Source organism: Nipponia nippon, unplaced genomic scaffold (assembly GCF_047370975.1).
Source record: "Nipponia nippon isolate SJK-2023a ecotype South Korea unplaced genomic scaffold, ASM4737097v1 scaffold_8, whole genome shotgun sequence".
Classification (NCBI taxonomy): domain Eukaryota; kingdom Metazoa; phylum Chordata; class Aves; order Pelecaniformes; family Threskiornithidae; genus Nipponia; species Nipponia nippon.
In genome coordinates, this window is record NW_028262402.1 from 34,924,102 (window position 1) to 34,945,244 (window position 21,143).

Consider the following 21,143-nt stretch of genomic DNA (forward strand, 5'->3'; position numbering starts at 1 on the left):
TTGGATGGGTGCACTCTACGCTGGGTTAAAAACTGGCTGGACAGCCGAGCCCAGAGAGTGGTGGTGAATGGAGTCAAACCCAGTTGGCCAGCGGTCACGAGCAGTGTCCCCCAGGGCTCAGTGTTGGGGCCGGTCCTGTTCAATATCTTCACTGATGATCTGGATGAGGGGATTGAGGGCACCCTCAGTAAGTTTGCAGGTGACACCAAGTTGGGTGGAAGGGTCGGTCTGCTGGAGGGTAGGAAGGCCCTGCAGAGGGACCTGGACAGGCTGGACTGATGGGCCGGAGCCAACTGCATTAGATTCAACAAGGCTTAGTGCCGGGTCCTGCACTTGGGTCACAACAACCCCATGCAATGCTACAGGCTGGGGGAAGAGTGGCTGGAGAGCTGTCTGGCAGAAAAGGACCTAGGGGTGTTGGTTGACAGCCGTCTGAACATGAGCCAGCATTGTGCTCAGGTGGCCAAGAGGGCCAATGGCATCGTGGCCTGTATCAAGAATAGTGTGGCCAGCAGGACCAGGGAGGTGATAGTGCCCCTGTACTCGGCACTGGTGAGGCCGCACCTCGAGTACTGTGTTCAGTTTTGGGCCCCTCACTACAAGAAGGACATCAAGGTGCTGGAGCGTGTCCAGAGGAGGGCAATGAAGTTGGTGAAGGGTCTAGAGCACAAGTCTTATGAGGAGAGGCTGAGGGAGCTGGGGTTGTTTAGTCTGGAGAAGAGGAGGCTGAGGGGAGATATTATTGCTCTCTACAACTCCCTGAAAGGAGGTTGTAGGGAGGTGGGGGTCGGTCTCTTCTCCCAAGTAACGAGTGATAGAACGAGAGGAAACGGCCTCAAGCTGCGCCAGGGGAGGTTTAGGTTAGATATTAGGAAAAACTTCTTCACTGAGAGGGTGGTCAAGCATTGGAACAGGCTGCCCAGGGAAGTGGTTGAGTCTCCATTCCTGGAGGTATTTAAGAATGGATAGATACAGTGCTTGAAGACATGGTATAGCTGAACTTGGCAGTGATAGGTTGACGGTTGGACTCGATGATCTTAAGGGTCTTTTCCAACCTTGACAATTCTATGATTCTATGAATATTATGCTTATTACTTATAATCATTCTGTATGTAAAGGTTTGGTACATAACAAAGCAAATGCTCCTTGTTCATCGTGTGAAATCACCCAATATTGTACAAAAATAATATGCAATTCATAGTAATATTTTAGACTAAAAGCTTTTTGCTTACTGTGTATCTGCAAGCGTACCAACATGGTATGTCAAATGTTTATAGCATAGAGGCAAGAGATGACTGTACCACCACTCTATGACATGAAGTAAGTTGACTGTAGTCACAGGGTGGAGTGTGATGCATACACTTGTCCCCTAGCTGTACTTCAGTTCAGGCTGACTAAGGAGCAACAGGCCTCATGCCTTGTGGTGAACCTGCAAGCTGGAAAGCTCCTGGCTCACCTACAAGGGAGTGAAGGTGCCTCAGAAAAATATTTCGAAAGCTGGTTTCGAAGCCCAAAAATGCAAGATAACCAAAGTACAGAACAAGACACCAGCGGTAATGAAGACGTGTATCTTGTCTATATTATTGACTACCAGCCAACCACTTGACTCTACAAATATTGCCACCAGGATGAGATCAATTTGAGCTCTCCCTGAATTGCAGCTGGACTCCACAGCAGGTTACTACCCCCTTGAGTAGAGACGCCTCTCAAGGGTTGAGATCCCTTACCCGAGACTAAGAGATCCTTCCCTGACCAAGACAGAGAGATCCCTTACTTGCAACAGATCATCGGTAAGTGACTGATAGCATGCTGAATTAATATTAATGAAACATTACTAATCCGTGTAGCTACTCAATATTAATTATTATAAAGTTTATATGGATAATGCCATTAGACATAAACCGTTGTCCAAGTCTGAGACTAAGATCCTGTTACTTAACCCTTTTCACTGGTTTCATTCTGCATGTGAACTCAGAAATAAACACGTATTATGGTTTTCAGACTAATTTACACTGACTGATGCAAGCAATATATACTATACTAAACTATAGTCAAACTATACTAAAAGTAATCAGCAGTTAGCACACACCTCCTGGTTAGATGGCTCTACAAGGGTATTCCAGTGCTTTTCAGGCACAACTGAAACAAGCTGAACAATAAAACACCAAAATGTCAAAACTTTTTCCAAGAGTTCCTCTCACTGAAAAGAAAAATAATAATGCATGTCTTTTGGAGCCATCATAAACATATCTGCTAAACATATGTTGAGCAAAATATGTAACTTCCAGTCTTCATAAAGTCATTGCCATCGTCTTCTTCACTCAGATCCCTCCTGAGAACTGGATCCTGCCATTAGAGCACTAGTAGACAATAAACATTTGCTAGCATTTACAGCAAGATTTTCCTGTGACTTCTGGTTATTGTGCTAAAAGGGATGGTTCCACCCTTACCTTATTCTGCCCAGCTCCTCTGCCATGTCACTTCTGCTTGGTTTTTTTTGTTCACAAGCTCTTTGCAGCAAGGTCTGTCTTTTTAATTATCTGTGCTAGCAATACTTGGCTCAATGGAGCAGTAAGGAATACTGCACTACAAAATGATAATAAAATACCCTTTCCTTATGGAAGAAACTAAATAAACAGTTCTATTCTTTCTGCAACTCCATTAGAGCACAAATAAACAGAGAATCCTGTACCAAGCTTTAGATATAATGCTCGATCTCTTCAACAGAAACAACAAAACCCACAGAGACTATAGAAAAGATGAATTTCAAATTCTAATAGACATAAATGGACTTTAATATGTCTCTCCAAAGATCTTCTGACTAGCAAAAATCACAGGGGAGAAGATTAGAGTGATAATAGCAAGTCACAGTCATGCGTGTATCTGATATGCTTTTAAACCGAACAACAAATCCAAAACAAACAAATAAAACATATTCAGAATGGCAAGAACTACTTTTTTCCTGCTTCTGTTGCCTGCTTAAAAATTCCTATCTATCCTGTTTTTCTTTCCCCTTTGAGGACAACATTTTTAACATCATCCAGACAACCAGAATTTATAACAAAAACTTAGCACATGCAACAGATCAGGATTTGGCTTGATACAACCACTTGCCAAGAGGAAAAAATACCCAAAGATACACAGTGAAAACAACATAATATGACCTATAGTATCAAAATGTTACACAAAACTTTTCAAAAAATGGCAGTCATTACAACACTTACAGAAGGAAGATGTCTAAATGGAGTATATTGTTCAGTGGCCAAAAATGGAAACAAAGCCTAATATTTTTGTGGCAAACTTGCTTGAGCAAATCCGAGCAAGCACAGAGTGAGTGCAGAATTGGAAAGGGAGGGAGCTGCAGACATCCCTGAGCAGCACAAAGACTTTGGGAGTAAGTCAAATATTGTAGGAGGCTCTTGGGTGTAAAGGAACCCTTGGATGATGATTCCTGTGAGTATTAGGATGCGAGTTCTCTTTCCGATCCACAATTCCATCCCAGAAATTATTTCCTGGCAACATTATTGCTAAAACAACCTCAGATCATTTCAGTACTTTATCCTCTTTTATATCCTACTTACATCCATTTTCATCATAGTTTGGATAGGAAACTTTAGTCTCACTTTCCTAAGATATTGGTGGTAATCACTGGAATGAACAGATATTGGGATACTGGGAGAGAATCCCCTTGATAAGGTTTCAGCCCTATGCCATGCATATATCTGATGGACATATGAAAACAGATAAAGAAATTCTTTAACAATTCTCTGAAATCTTAAGTGTTCAACCTTCTGAGGCTGTTCTTTTAATTCTGAATCATCAGCCTTCCAAGCCATGAAAAGTAACACCTAATGTTTTGATATTCTAAGTGATCTTGCAAACCCCACTCATTGTATAATTAATAATGCCTCTGTTAACACTACTTACTGCAGATAACTGTTGCAGTGTCCAGTGTTTTCAATTGTTTAGGAAATTAAAGGACTCTTAGACTATGATGTGTTTTCCTTTGATAGTGAATGACAAACAATGTACAAATAAAGATATTTATTTTCCAATTTGTTCTTGTGTTCTTAGTCACCTAGAACCCTTCATGATGAAGCTACTGTTTAATACATTTATTCTAGACAGTTTGCTATGAATTCAAAAGAACAAAACAAGTTTACCAAATTTTTTATGCAAGCAATCAACAACAAATGAAGCAAAATAAACAATGCCTGCTTCTCACGTAGAAACTGCATAAAGTAGTGACATTAGACCAAACAATCACTGCACCTTCCTTGTGATATAATTACAATCTCAATAGCTAATTTTTTTCTAGTCATCAATATTTTACAGATACTGAGCATTCTTCTCTGTTGCTCTGTAATATAAACTGTATACAAAAGGGGCACAGTTTGAGGATCAACTTTTTTAAATCACTACCTCTTCAGTTAAGACAAATCTAATTCTAAGCTTTTACATTTCCCGTGTCTTTAGTTAGACTGTTCACCTGAAAGAAAGAGCTGAACAAGAAAGCAAACTTCCTTTAAAAAAAAATCTTTTTTCAACTACTGGTATCCTGGAGTTATTTCTCTACCTTTCTTGCAGGGATAATGAAACACTATGTAATAATTCGTATTGACAACAACAACAGGAATGGTTTTAAGAATCAGTTTCCATAAGGTAGAGATGCAAATGGTTACACAAGATGTGAGGCAATGGAAAATCAGGTCTTACTGCGTTTAGGTTGTTGTCCTGGAAGTTACAGAAATGTTGACAGACACAAGCAGCAGACCTTTGTCTGTACAGTGGGCTCCCTATATAGTGAATGGTGTGTTTTAATTTTAGATGACTTTCAGCTCTTCCTGTAAACTCTACCAAATACATGGTCTGGTGCAAAGTACATGTAAGTCAGCGGAAAGACTCCCATTTGAATAGGCTTCAGATAAAGCCTTTAGTTACATATTCCCAGAGAGTGATTGTCAACAAAAATAAAGGGAAAAAAAGAAGGTACAGGGTAAGAAGAGACAGAACTAGATTTTAGTGTGGAGTAAGTCTGTTTCACTCTCTGAGCTAAAAAGAGCTAGTGAAAAAATTTTAAATGTATTTTTTATATATTAAAATACTTGCATGTCAGTATCAGCAACTTCCAGGAATATTTGTAGGGTTTATATTTCAGTGAAACTGGAAGCAAAACCAAACCAGCTTCTTTTGCTTCTTTCTCCTTTTTAAAACATTGCAAAATTCTTCCTTCCCCTCTGACACTTAAAAAAATTAAAAGTTTTACTTTGCAAAAGGAGGACTTCAGTGTGGCAAAAGTATGTGTAGGAAAGATTTTTCAAGAGACTCTGTTTCTTGTATATTACATTAGTGTTATAGTTACTTTTGCCATATAATTGCTAGAAAAACCCGAAGACGACAGAGGTGTGGCCCTAAAAATGTTGTCCTTGATTTAATACCAGTACAGAGCACACGTGTATTATCCGAGTGCATAAGCACACACATACATATATGTATTTCCTTCTCTTTTCCACAAAGTGCTGTGGATAGAGAATAACAGGGAAAGCTTTTATCCACAGCCTGGCATGCTTCTCCATATAACTATGGTCTATGTAAATGTACAGAATAAAAATACATAATGTGGATGTATGTATACTAAAAGCACAGACAGGATACAGCACCTTGGACAAATATAGTGTAGTGTTCACAAGCAGTGGTTTTGTTTCCCTATCATATGCACACAGCAAATGACAGCAGGGAACAGGAAATGCAATACAAGGGCAGCTCTCCAGTTGAGAAACACCATTGCTAGACAACTTGAAGTATTCTGTTGTAATGTCAAGCCTAATGCATTCTGGTTCCTTTCAGTCTCCTGCAATCTACTGGGAAGAACATTATTCCAGTTTTATACAATGATGAGACTTGCCCTTGCTAGTATTTATAGTATACACAGGAACCTCGGGTCATTGTGAATCACTCAAGGTTTCTTTTTTTTTTCTTTACTTCTAAAGAAATGTGAGCTGCATCATCCAGCACAGACCACATATGAAAGGAGTTCAACAATCTTGCTAAGTGGCTGCTGGACAATATGCTGCATCACGTGGTAAGGGATTAAAAATAGGAGTGTGTCAAAGAATAAAGAATGGAACAGCAAGTTCTCAAATTAAAGGCTGATTTTACAGAACTCGAGAGAGATGGGAAGGCTCTTAACCCTTTATATTCAGTTTCAGTTGGAGATAATCCTCTGGAGTTCAGTCATTCACTTTTATGTCCTCTGCATTGGAGCCACCAATGCTTCCACTGTGCCTTGTGGAATCCCTGCCTGTCTGCCCTGACTCCCCAGCAGACACACTGTGGGCTCTGCTGCATACAAGTCTTACCACAGGACTCTGTGTCCTCACCACTGAAGCTGCAGAATAAAGTAAAACAGCCTATAGTGCAGCAATATACTCTATTAAAATGTACCGTACTATAAAACTTTGCTATAATGATTAACAGTAGGAAAAAAGCACTCATAATTTAAAAAAGTTTGGTTTTGGTAAGGTTTCTACTATCTAAAATATTTCTTTCTTCCAGGATTGAGGTCATTTATCTCTTCTAAAAGATGGTCCCCACAGGTTTTGGACACAGCCTGGTATCCTGCTTTCAGCTGGGATAGAGCTAATTTTCTTCCTAGTAGCTGGTAGAGTGCTGTGCTTTGGATTTAGGACGAGAATAATGTTGGTAACACACTGATGTTTCAGTTGTTCCTAAGTAGTGCTTGCACTAGTCAAGGACTTTTCAGCTTCCTATGCTCTGCCATGTGCACAAGAAGCTGGGAGGGAGCACAGCTGGGACAGCTGACCCCAACTGACCAAAGGCCTATTCCATACCATATGACATCATACTCAGTATATAAAGCTGGGGGAGCAAGAAGGAAGGGGGTGACATTTGGAGTGATGGTGTTTGTCTTCCCAAGTAACGGTTACGTGAGATGGAGCCCTGCTTTCCTGGGGATGGCTGAACACCTGCCTGCCGATGGGAAGTAGTGAACGAATTCCTTGTTTTGCTTTGCTTGAATGCGTGGCTTTTGCTTTACCTATTAAACTGTCTTTATCTCAGCCCACAAGTTTTTGCATTTACTCTTCTGATTCTCTTCCCCATCACACCAGGAACGGGGGAGTGAGCAAGCAGCTGTGTGGTGCTTAGCTGCCTACTGGGGTTAAACCATGACACCAAGTGTCGTGCAACTAAGCACCACGCAGTCGCTTGCTCACTCCTGCTGCAGTGGGATGTGGGGGAGAATCAGAAGGGTAACAGTGACAAAACTCATGAGTTGCCATAACCCTGAACGTGTTCCCCCCTGTTCCTTCTTCTTCCCTCAGCTTTTATTGCTGAGCATGACATCATGCGGTGTGGAATATCCCTTTGGTCAGTTGGGGTCTGCTGTCCTGGCTGTGTCCACTCCCAGCTTCTTGTACAGCCCCAGCCTACTTGCTGGTGGGGTGGGGTGAGAAGCAGAAAAGGCCTTGACTCTGTGTAAGCACTGCCTAACAATAATGAAAATATCCTTACATTATCAACACTGTTTCCAGCAAAAATACAAAACGTACCCCATTACTAGTTACTATGAAGAAAAAATAACTCTATCCCAGCCAAAACCAATACATGTGGCAAGAATTGCAGGAAAACATAATATTTTATATTAACTGACATAGTTGGAAATAAATTAAAAAAAAAAAACAACTTAGTATTGGTGCACAAGCCCATCTTCAGGTGTGCATAAGCAAAAGTGGTCTCTAAAGGGATGTCTCACGTTGTTCTGTATTGAGGATTTAACACAGGGAAGGATACTATTAAGGGGTGGAGTAAGTGTGGTGTTTTGTATGACTATACAATGTGTTAACATAGCACTTGCACTAACAAACTAGGGAGAAAGTGGATAACAGACATGTCTGTTGCGGTCACATAACCAGAAAATGCAACGTTAGTGTTTTGAAAAAAAAAAAAAAAAGAAAAAAAATTAATGATAATGAGATGAAATGCAATGCAAAATAAGAATACAATCTCATATGGTCAAATATACATTGTCTTAAATTAACCTGATAGTAAGAAGAATTATTTGATTAGAGGGAGTTGATTAGAGGAGTTACTTGCTTTGGAACCAAAATTAGCTTCAATAATAACTTCAGTACAGAGAGGAGACTTCTAACAACTTTTGCTGATGGCATAGTACTGGAAGATTTCATAAGTATGGGAGATGGCTGGGTGTTTCTTTGGCCAATACACTCACTTTCAAGTCACCCTGAATACAAGAGTAACAGCAACCATACTCTGTAGTATGCTCCCAGAAAGTGATGCACACTGGAATTAATTAGGAAAATCTCTGTTAGCTGTACCAACTGAAAAAACTGGATGTTTCTTTGAATCACACTCACAGAATGCAGTCATGAGAAATGTAAATGAAATTTTAGGACATATCAAATGAAGTGTCAGGATAATACTAGAAAGTGTTTGTGCAATGGTAGAAAGAGTTGATGAGGTATATCCCAAATTTGAAATACTGACCATCAGTGAACGTCATTTCACACTAGAGTCTAAAGGTGATGAGAAGAGCCTGCTCGTGGAAGCAGAACACTGTCAAACAAGCAGAAACTAGGTGATTAAGACAGCTTCTGCTGGAATTATCCTTTTTGAGTCATCTAGCCAACGCTACAACAATCAGATTAGCTGTGAAAGCAATATGACAAGGCATCATTCATGCTCTCCCCAAGTGCCTCATGCATTCACCCATCCTGTGAGCTGTAATCTCTGCCAAGACCAAATCTTTCAGGATCGTCTGCCACAGTCTATTTACTCACAGAAATGCAGAGGTTATGGCCAAAGCACATAAGAGTGAACAGGAGTCACTCAAAATAACATTTCTCTGTTGCACCATAACTACATATAAAATTGAGTTTGCTTGTTTTCAGCTTCTAGGCAGAGACAACAAAAGTGAAGAATCAGGATCCAGATGTTGAAGTTTACACATTTGTGTTCTTCCTGTCTGTCAGTGTTATCAAAGGACATCTTTCTTATTAGTTCACATAGTCATATCCGATGCTCTCTGAAGACTTACCATCTTCCTTAAGAAACACCTGATACTGTTTAAACTGACTAACAGGGTCTGTTTTGATTTCTCACAAGTTCTGACATGCATGTAAGAGGGTGGATTTCACAAGCAGACCAGAGAAGGCTGACACAGGAATTGCTAAAGGAAAAGACCTAGATCTCACATATCATTGAAAATCACAGTGCAAGCCTCCCTAATACGTTTTATATTTCATGGATTACATGGATTGCTCCCCTTTTCGGAAGCCTGAGCTGAATAGCAAATACTCAAATGTTCTTCTGCTCTGAAAAAAACCTTTCCCCAGCTCCTTCTGATCTACATTTGTTCCTGCATATACAAATTTAAAGTCATAATGCCTTCTTTCATTTCTGCACTGAATACATTTTTACTTATATTAGTATGATAGAGTCCATTTATTTCTGGGAGAGAGAGCACAAATGTAGTGGGTCTGGCCTGTTGTGAACAGAACTGCTCACAGAGATTCCACAGTGGAGACAATTCTGTCCCCAGTTACCTCTGTGCACCCCATTAAATGAAGAAAGGGTGAAGGCAATTAAATCACCCATGTATAACTGAGAAGTCTATATGATCTGTTGTCAGAAACAATATATGTGCAAGAAATAGTATAGCTTGCTGTTTCAGCAAGAAATACTCTTCAAGTAAACTCAAATTGGAGTCATTTAGGAAAAAAGATTCTGGGATTATTATCTTTATAGATTCATTAGAGAAGGATTATATTTGAGCATGGATGGAAAGGACAGCTTTGGAAAAAACAAGGCAGTACATTTTTATCTACCCCAACACGCTAAGCACTAGCAGCCAATGCACTCCGCTGTTTAAAGCATTACAAGATGAACACTAAATGTTATCTATATCTCCTTTAGTGTGCCTTTTGATGGGGAATGTGACATACATATTATTCTGTACCTAGTGTTTTCACTTCCTGAGTGTTTTTCCTTTCATTCTGTTATTTGTGCAAGGGAGTGAAGTGGAGTAAGTTTGGGGGGAAAAAAGGCTAAGCAAACCAGCTACTCACAGAAGTCTCAAAAATGAGCACTAAAGTAGACCTTGAATTCCCAGAGGACTGGCTCTGACATCTTCACTAACCTCAGTGCAAAGCTGTTCAGAAAACAGTAAGACGTTCAGAAAACTCACAAGCCTGCTGGAGCACATCTGGGAATGAGCACTGCCCCAGTGAAGTCAGAGATACCTCAATCTGCTAGTAGACTTGTATTTAGACTACAGAGACTTCCTAAGTTACCAAGCATCTTTTTGTTAAAATGTGTGCTTTACATACCATGATAATAACATTCTAATCCCTGAATCCCACCTCTGCTGGGCTTATTAAATTCAATACAAATAATTATACCTTGAGGCTCTGTGCTTCTGTGGTGTCAAAGGTGCTTAATGATTTTATAGTGGAAAGGATTTAATGGGGATTAAGGTCGGTGCAATCGTCTCTTCACTGTGAAAGTTCCACAGGAGTTTTAGATCCTGTTGTAGCTTCCAGAAAAGTATGAGCTTTGAAGATCCAGTTGCTCACGAGAGGTGGGGCTGAGCACAGCTCAGTTATTGCCCAGAGTGTGGGGAATACCCACCCTCCTCTGCAAGGAGGAGATGCTCTGAGAAGGCATGAAAGCAAAAATGAAAGCATCCTCGCAATCCATCCCCATTAATAGGAAGTACACATTTCTTAATGCAACCTTGTCTCTTAGAGCCCTCTTTCTAGGCCCAGCTAATGATGATTGGGACCCACTGTATTGATTCAGCTGGGCTTACTGTAACTACATACAGATAACCTATCTTTTATTTTCTTCCCTTCAGCTCTTCCCCCACACACTCAGAGCTTCTCAAGCAGAACCAATATGTGCAAGGTCACTTCTTTCTTTCATATTTTCCCTGCATGACTGGGAATAGCACAATCTACGTGCTACTTTCCCTGGCCAGTATTTTCAACAGGCTCAGACTTACACCTTTTAATGGCTCAGGTCATTCACCGTTGTCACTGTGTGTCAGCAGTTGTCTCATTTATGATTTACAGGCTCTGCCCTCACATATGCTCTGCTATTTATATATAGTAAGAGGGTGTGCATATGTATAATGTGTGTGTGTGAACATATACAGTGGGTGTATATAAATGTAAACATACATACATTTAAGTGGGTGTATGTACACACACATAATATATAAAGTTTCAGATCCACATTGAAGGCAGCATTTTCTCAAGAGAACATTGCAGCAGAGAGGGGTGAGGAAAGAAGACTTCCTTCTCACAACATTAACGGGACAGCCAGGACTGTGACTGACTGCAATGCATGACATGAACAGTCCCCGCTTTCTCTCTCTGTGAGGGGCAAGTACTGGAAGAATCATTATAGCTTGTTGCAGGACACAGTATTTACAAGATAGATACCTAATTTTTATGGCGCTGGTCAGCACCAATCTGGTCAGTGACATTCAAGGGTGGCATTATCCAAGCCAATATACTTCTTATTTCATTGGCAAATGCAAATCAACTTGAGTATTTTTCTTCCTTTTACCTCCCAGCTAAGGTGCTGTCTTGCAATGCGTATACATAAACAAGCATAATCAAGCACGCGGGTTGCTCAGTGTTGCCACACATAAAGGACTCAAGAAAGAAAAATGCTGTTCAGGCTGTCCAGCTCTGGAATGGTGTTTGCTTCCCATTTAGGGGCAGGCTGATCCTCTGAGGACTCTTCTTCTTTCTAATGTGAAATTATTTCACATTTCAAAGCCTCAAAAAACAGCTGGGAAACAGAATCCTTGTTTTCAAGTCAGATAGATACACAAATAAGCTGTGATTCAGAAGAGTTTCAAAAAGTGGTTTTTTTTTTCTGTAAGACAGCATATAACTCACATTCAGAACTGACAATTTTTGTGTAATGATAAAGAAAGCTAAATTTCCAGCACGCTGAAACTTCTCAAGAACAGATAGTGATATAAATAAATAATAAATATAAATAAACAAATATAAAGATTTGTCACTAGGAATTGTTGGGGAAAAGATGGGTAGTTTTGACCTGACACATCTGTAATCTTGATTCAGAACTTCATTTAAGTGTTATTAAATTAAAAGCCATATTGGGAAACAAGTTGGAAAAGCATTATCCACAAACTCTGTCTGAAAAAACCTAGCTTTTCATTCTCAAGAAATCTACCTAAATACCATGTTTTTACATCACATAACTTGATACTTTTATTGACTAGAGAGCTGTTGTGTTGGGGAAAACATGCTGTTTTATTGATTTCCAACGGCATTTCTCCATAACTAAAATCACAGCGTGGCTGTGTTTCATTCAATACAATGAGGTTTAAAAATTCATCTGTTTGGCAGAATTGAATACTAAGCTACTTGAATAATTTTTCCTATTACATTAGCTGATGTTAGCAGTATTTTTTGGACAGGTTTCATCTTCACATGTAAACAATATTAAAAAAAATTAACTGCAAATAAAATCCAAACTTGTGTCTACCTATCAACATAACAGCTGAATCACCATCTTAGCTCTTCCATCATAACTTCAGAAATTCATAGCATAGTGTTTGAGTAGTTCTATTTTTTTGCTTTATGAGAAAGTAAATATCCCTCCCATTCACAGATGCCAGGCAGTGCCAAGGGTTAGGCGGTACACAAATCACTCACTAATCACAGTCAAGGTATTTGCTTTAGAAAATAAACACCTGAATGAAATGTAGCGGCTTCTGATGCAGAGGAGATCAAATTATATTTGATGTGACCTTGTATTCTGTGACTCTATTCATTTTTAAGCATGATCGGCTGCACTTCCCCTGTGCAGACCTATTTCAAAATTAGTGAATTTCTTGCACAAAACTCATAAGAAAGAACTATTCCTAATTCCTTAATTCTTTAAAATTAGTTTTTACTCAGAGAGCCATAGAATTTTTTATTCTTCTGTTTAAAAATTAGTTTAATCTAATCTGAAGCTGCAACGTTACTTTGTGTTAGAACTATTACACAATCATTGACTGGAGGAAAAATTTTCGGTTTCCACCTTCCATTAATTGTGTTCTATACCTTAACTTTCCTAAGCTTCTATTAAAACTCCCTGGATTTATATTTTTTCCTTAAAAGACAATGTCATTATAACTTTGCTGTAACATTATTTTTCTTTAAATTAGTGACATGTTACTTTACTCCAATTTAAGATGGTTTTAATATATGCGACACACATTGAAAAGAGGCAGTCTGGAAAGGAAGGGAAATTATGAAATGCCAAGATAGACTGGGTACAGTGCAATAAATAATACTTGATTTAATTTTTAAAGGAAGTAAAAGATAAGAAGAGAAAAAAACCTTCTTTGAATGTTTGCCTTTTTATCCTAAAAATGACAAACAAAACATTTCAGGTTCTGTAAAGTTGGTCCCTAAAAGCCCATGCTGTTTTTCCAAAAAGTAAAGAGAATTTACAGGGTTCAAGTGTAGCCTACATTTCGATTTCAAATGTAGTCCTTTGTATGTGACTGATGTTTACTGATATGAGTAAAGGTGACGTTCTCTAACCCAGTGCTGACTAGAGTACAAAGAGACATGTTAGAACACTCTGCAAGTTGCAAGTGTTATGAAATATTCATCAGACACTTCAAGAGTTGTTTTATTTTTTCCACATGAAAGTGCTTTGCTTGTTGTAGCTGATCTTCTCCAGAACTAGCAAAAACGTATTTGCTAAGACTAACTTTACCTTCTCTAATGTTACTCATTGAAATGAACAAAATAATGTGCAATGTGTTAATTGTTAACTCATGCTATTTAATAGTGTCACAATTTTTGCACACAGATATATTCTTGCATGATTAAGACATAGTAGATTAGGCACCAGATGTCTGATAGAATCATATCTTATTACTAATTAATATTAGACAGGATAAAAATCATTAAACAGACCCAAAATCCCATCTTTTTCATGCATACCTAACTGTAAAATGTATACATCAAATCTTTGTGAACCAGCAGCTCAGCTGGCAGATAAAGCTGATAACCCTTTGCTTTTCAGGGCTAAAAAACAGACAATGCTTTTTTTTTTCTTTTTCTTCAGAACATCAGCTTTTACATTAGAGAGGTTAAATGTAATTACTGTTTGCTATTATTTTACTGAAAATTCTGGCAAACCAATGCAGCTGTATGAGCCATAAGATATATATGCAACTGTTTAAAACCACTGTTTTTCTTCCTTCCAAAGATTTCTGTAAATAAGTTCCTTAGTAAAAAAATCATGTGGAATTAAAACTGGCTAAAAATCAGTTTCTACTCTGAGTTTAGGAGCTAAAGAACACATAGGAATAGTTAGAGGTGATAATGCAATCTACAGAACTTACAGACATTCACTGATCTTCATATTTGTACAGAATGTGTTTAAATTTGAGGGCACAGTCAGCAGTGGGATTTTTCCAAGTGAGATACAGCTATAAATCAAAATACCTACATGCCTTGTATTTATATAGAGATTTACAGAAATTTTACATGAGCTTAAATAACACCTTGCCAAAATGTAATGAACTGAGTTCAATTTTTATTTGCTGAGAATGCAGGCGGTTTCAAGATTTTGCTTTTGATGTTTCTTATCCTATAACATCCAAACCAATAAACTCACATAGGTTCACAGGAAAGTTTGTTGTCCACAGTAAATCTTTTGATGGATTGTGGCTAAACTTTGAGAGTTGGATGCTGACTGCAGCATCAAACCCTGAAGAAGTAGAAGCATCTTATTACCCTGTTGCTGGAGCAGATCATCTTTGCTAATCTGGAGGTGAGTAAAGTTTGTGGTTCACACCATGGACAACCCCACACATCGCTGGACACATTTGCACAAGAAACTAGAAATAAGAACTCTATTTCATCTCCCCTATTGTTTTCAAAATGCCAATCATCAGTCCAAATGGACAGCAGATCTCCTATACCTCTCTTTCTGGTTAAGGCATTAGTTGCCCTGAATTTAATAAAAGAATAACATTGAGGGATCTAAAGATATTATGAGGTTTACATGAGAATATTTGAGTCAAAATCACTACCTTGGACTTTCCTAAGAAGTAAAATTAATCCCAGATTAAAAACAAAATTAAATTAACAGTAATAGCTAGAGAAAAAGAAAATATACATGAAAATAAGTTCTCCAAATTCTGATCAAATATTTAAGCATTTGTTGCCTGGGCTCATTTAACTTCAGTGTATAATTACTGCCCTGTGAAACATACTAAGAAAACAGCCTGAAGTCACAAAGAGAAAATTTTAGGCTTCTAAGGAATAATTTGTTTTTGAGGACACGGCACCAATACACCGTATCAGGAGCTGAAAATCTACTCTTTTTAGAATAGTCATTGATGACCAGGATATTCAGAGTCAGATATAGTCTTGTCAGCTATACTACCAATGAAAACAATAACAAAACTTCAGAATTTTAAAAATCTTATATTTTTTTCCTTTTTTGCATCTCACCTAACTACCACAGTCCTTGAGTCCTAAAAAAGTCACTAAAAAGCAAAACCTATACAGCCCATAATGATATGCTCATTATTAAAAACAAGTTAAAGTTGTTGCCTTCCATTACAATGAGAATGACAGAAATATTTCTCCTTTTAAATAAACTTTTCTAAATAAATTATATTATTGTTTTTCTTCTTAGTAGCTGCCTCCTGTCTTTTTAAGACATGTATTATGACTTCATTTGGCAATAGGCATGCAAAAACTTTTTGACCATCTGAATTAAATGTCGCTTGAAAAAGTAACATTTGCAAAAGGGAAGATGAAAAAGGAAAAGCTGATTCCATCAATAATATTGAAGAAAAATGCATCCAAAAGTCTGAATACTGGCAAAAATTATTCAGAACCATATCCAAACTTGAATGTCTTTAGTACACAAAATAGACTGGATTTTGTTTCAAGATTTACTAAATTAATATTCTTTTCAAAATTAGTAATCTGCCTATCTCCAAAGTCATCATACTTGTTATAAATTCAGCTACCATTATTCTTAATAAAATACCCTCTTTCTCACATTATTATTTAAAATACAATAGCCTCCACACACAAAAGTATTAATGTCATTAGGAAAAACATTTCTCTGTCTTTCAGATTTGCTTCCTTTTCTATTTAAGGTTTTCAGGAGATGCAGCTAGAATCTGATCATGTGAACACCAGTAATATGCTGACAATGTAATAAGTGAAAGTGATGTTTAGGAAATTATATGATGAAAAGATTTAGGGTTTCATACTTTTTCAAAAAGAGTTCACTTACATGAGACTTGCCTATGTAGAGAGAAGAATCTAGCTGTGGCAAGCACACAGTATTCCAAAAAAGTTCAGCTGCATGCAAACAAATTCTTCATTCTCCTTCCAATGACTATGTGAAAAGCCTTGTGTATGTGTTTGAATGTTTCCACAAACTGGTATGTATGGAAAGGAGAATATTTTTTTCATGACATTTTGCAAGAACTGTCTTGGTTATGCCTGTATTTCCCCTCTCCTTTTCTCATACTTTCTTATTCAAGTTTGGATTTTGCATGGAACAATCATAGCAACTCTTCCTGTTTGTTCACATTGCATTTTCTGATAGCCTTATTTACTGTCATATGGCTTTTGGAGTCCTCTTCTTTCCCATGTCCACATAGTTGGATTTTTAGCATGAGTGAGAGGCAACTGAGTATAAATAACAATGTCTACCAAGTCTGTAAAATATTTTTTCTGTACTGAAGCATAGCTACTTGTGAACTAAGATGAAGCATTTTCTTATTAAGTCTACTTAAAGAACAGAAAATTAAGATGACATTTTTGGTCAGAATCTGGCTGAGTACATATTACTGACCCCTCACCAAAAGGATATCAGGAGTAATTTGTATTCTGAAGCATAGACAGACACTCTCTTATATTCTCAGTGTTTTTTTCTGAGTTACGTTTCTGTTATCCATTGCCCTTTTCAACAGCTGGAATATACAGTATAGCTGTCCTGGGCCTGTTTCCCAGTTTTCTTACATAGCTTAAATTCACAGTTACCCAGCACCACATGAAGGTGGTGAAGCTCTTCTTTTGTAATTCAGCTTTTCAAAAAACTTATGACCAACATGAGCAAACTGCCTTTGCAAAGCATTTCTAAGTATAATAGTACTTTACTTGACAAATAAAGCACAATGTCAGTACTACTAAATGCAATGTCCATTACTTTCAATTAACTCTTCTTTAGGACCCCCTGGAGATCCCACCCATGTTCAGTCATGACTTTTCTTTATTGTGTATGACTCTGCATGCAGAGAGCCCTCCTTCATTTTAAGCTATTGTGCCTCAGTCCCTATTCTTTTATAACCTTTCCTTTTTCTGCCAATCTCAGCAAACGGCAGACAGACTACAATACCAAGGCAGCACCCTTTTGGGTATCCAATTCTCCCTATGGGTCAGGTTCTGACACTCAAACTCTCACAAATTAGTTTGGTCAATCAAGCTCTCATATGCAGAATTTTTCCCCACGGCTTTTATAAACACAGTCTTCTTAGTACTCTTCTGTAGTTCATTGGCCAGGTTCTGCTAACATTTCATCTTTATTTTTCTGTGTTCTTTTCTGTACCATTGGCAAATTTTACCCAGTCAGATCTATTCAAAGTTTTCCTGCAAAGATCATTCTCTAAAACCACCTCTGTGACCATATCCCTCGCACTGAATCCCTCTCTATTGCCTTTTACGTCAACCATAAACTGCTTATCTTTACTTTTAAGATATTTCCATTACTCCCAACCTATTCCTCTTCTATCGTCTTCACTAATGAGGTGTTCCATCCAACCTGCACATCCCACTTGCTTGTAATGAACAATAACAAATCACCAGGACCAGACGATATTCACCCAAGAGCTTTAAAAGAACTCAAGGATGAAACAGCCAAGCTACTAACTGCAACATGTAACCTCTCATTTAAAACTCTGTCAGTGTCATAGGAATAGATGGTGGCCAGCAAAATAAAAAATTTGAGAGAAGTCATAGGGAAGATCTTGGGAATTACATACCAGGAAGCCTGATGTGCATATTAGACAGACCAATAACAATTATTCTAAATAATTATAAACTACATGACTAAATATGATGTCTAGAAGAAGCATCAATGTGGCTTCTGCACAGGGAAATAATGCCTCACTAATCTATTGCAACTTCTTAAAAGAGGCACCGAACACAGGGACAAGATAGATCAGCTGGTATTCAAAAGACTCTTCATAAAATCCCTCACTGATGTCTCACAAAGAAGCTAAAATACTCTTGGAATAAAAGTAAATATTCTCCTATTTATATGTAATGAAATAAGAGATAGAAAAGAAAAAGTAGGAAGTAGCTCGCTAGTGGAATCCCACAGCACTCTGTATTGCTCAGCATATTTGCAAGTGATCTGGAAAAGACAGCAATGATACTATGTTTTCCAGGCTGGCAAGGACAAGGGCTACTTACTAAGAGCTGGATGAAAGCCTGAGTAATGGTGTAAAATGGCAAATGAAATTCAGTGCAGATAAATGTAAAGTAAGATGTACAGGAGAAAAAGTCCAAATCTTATGAAACAGGTTTGGAATTAGATTATTAGTGCTGAGAAGAAAAGTCTTAAATTTATAAAAGCTGGTTTTTGAAAATGTGGACTCAATACTTAGTAGTCATTAGAAGGGCAACTAGAATGCTATGTCAGTCATTAAAAAATGCACAGAGAAAAAACGAAAAACATCTTTATGCATCTCCATCATGTTGTCCTAGTAACTCTGAGTTCTGTCCATAGTTGAAAGAGGTATGGTAGAACTGGAAAAGTGGTATAGAAAAGTAACAGTGAAAGTTACACACAAAGTGATTTTTATATAAGGATGCTTCAGCTATGGAAGAGGACTGCAAAACCTGGAAAGGCCTGATAGGGAATGTGTCTTCCAGTACAAGAATGAGGCACAATAAATTACATTGGTGTGCTCAAAGATAACTCAAGGAGGTACTTCTTCCAGTAATTAAGCTGTGGAAACATTGTGAAGGTTCAAAATGTGCAGGTGTTCAGGTAGTCATTAAGCAAGTTCAAGAAAGAAAAATCATTCAAGGCATACCCAGATAAGATGTCTCCTGGAAAATTCCTTCCCAGAGTCTGGGAGAGTACTCGTTAGAAGTTAATACTTTGCTCTGTTCTTATAGGCATCCTCATTAACAACAAAGACAGGATAGTGGGCTCAGTATGGTCATTCCTGCATTATTAAGTGTTCAGGAAAGTCCTTTTTCCATCATCTAATTCCTCACTCTCGGGACAACTTGCCCGTGAACACTGATAAGGCCACCTCAGGGTCTTTCCATGAATCTGTGCTTTTGCACAAGTCCTACAAAATAACTTGACAGACAAGCAGGCAGTTTATGTGCTGACCTTTGCCAATTATGATGACCTGTTTCTTTGTCTTCTGCTAACTTGTCTGTCTTGTCTTATGCTCAGATTGTGAGCCCTTTGGAGTAGCAGCATTTTCTGATCTGTGCTGTGCAGCACCAAGCAACAAGGGACACTGGTTTCTGACTAGGGATTCTAAAGGTATGAGAATTGTGGTAATTAATATGATGAAGAATATCAGAAATGGATTTTTAAATATGTAAAATAGTTTAGTTTGGGATTTGCAGCTGTGTGGGATTTGCAGTTTCAAAATGCATAAGATTCATTGAACTGGGGGTGAGAAGAAGCTGAGTAGCTTCCTTCATGGTAAACATGTATTAGCATTATAGAAGTTCCTTCAGGAACTTCTATTATGGAAAAGGCACCTAATCTTTCTTCAATCAAAAGGGTTTATGTATCTTAACTCTTTTGCTAGCTTTAGATACACTAAGTATAACCAGGAAGAAACTTGAATACAAAGAACTAAAAATACAATTTTCATTGAATGGTATTCCTGAACCAAAGCTGATATGGTTGCTTTTATATTGCTTGCTCCTTTAAGTCCAAAGTCCTCTAAAACTAAGAGTGAAGAATGTAGCTTCAGGCAAACTCCAAGCCATTCACACAGACTTTTACTGAAACAGAGAGGCTGCTGTTAGTGTCTCCACTACAAAGCTGTCATTGTTTACAATGCTGAACTATCATGATTTGGATAGCATTCATACACATTTTGTTGTGTTTATGTGGCACCCTGAAGGGTACCTAATGGAATAAAATAAGCCAAAAATCCTGGGTCACTTTGTTCAACAAAAATTAGGTTATTAAGGTGAAAGGCTTCTTTAACAACAACCAAACATTTATTCAGCTTCCAATTACTCATCTCAGAACTTGGTATATGCATAAGAATAGCAGAGGAAAATGCTGCTCTAGATGTTACTTCTTTCAGATTCTATTAAAACTGTAATAGCCTACTTCCATTATACATTTTCCTGTATATTTCAATCAACATGTCACTTAGCTGCTGTTCCTGAAGTGCACTTAATATTTTCATTAAAATCAATAAAGCCAAGAAATGACAAGGGTGCAGGTGGATGCAAGCAATTAAACTTCTCCTATATGTATTGTTAACTAGCAGTTGGAAAAAGAAGCTTCATTCAACACCTGTCCCTCTCCTTTTGAATGGCAGCTAACAGAAATCCACTTAGCCAGCTTTTGTCTGCTTATTTTGCTGACAGATGATGTGAAGAAGTAGGCAGTTATAGGGCCAGTAATTCAGAATTAATTTTCCCTTCAAAAGAGTGATGTGGACAACTGAGTGCAGTAATGGCACCTGCTCAGAATTCAGGGGGTAAACAAGATAATTTGAGATGATGGGACGGAAATAAAAGCTCTTTAAAGGGTTTCTCCCCACATGGCTCTCAAAGGCACACTCACTAGCACTTTTTATCCGCCTGAAATGAAAGTCAGAAGAGTTAATCATTGAAGTATTAGCCTGATGTACTTCTGTGTGTGGTAGGATTGAAAAGGAAGCAAATAAAATAACAGATTGAGGATTGTGCCCCACCCCAATATTAAAAACACACAACAGTGAAAGACAACACCTAAGCCACATAGTGATTGTTTATCAATCATATTTTCAGAACATGCTGCAAATTAAAGGGAGCTGCTGGCTGCACATGGGCTAC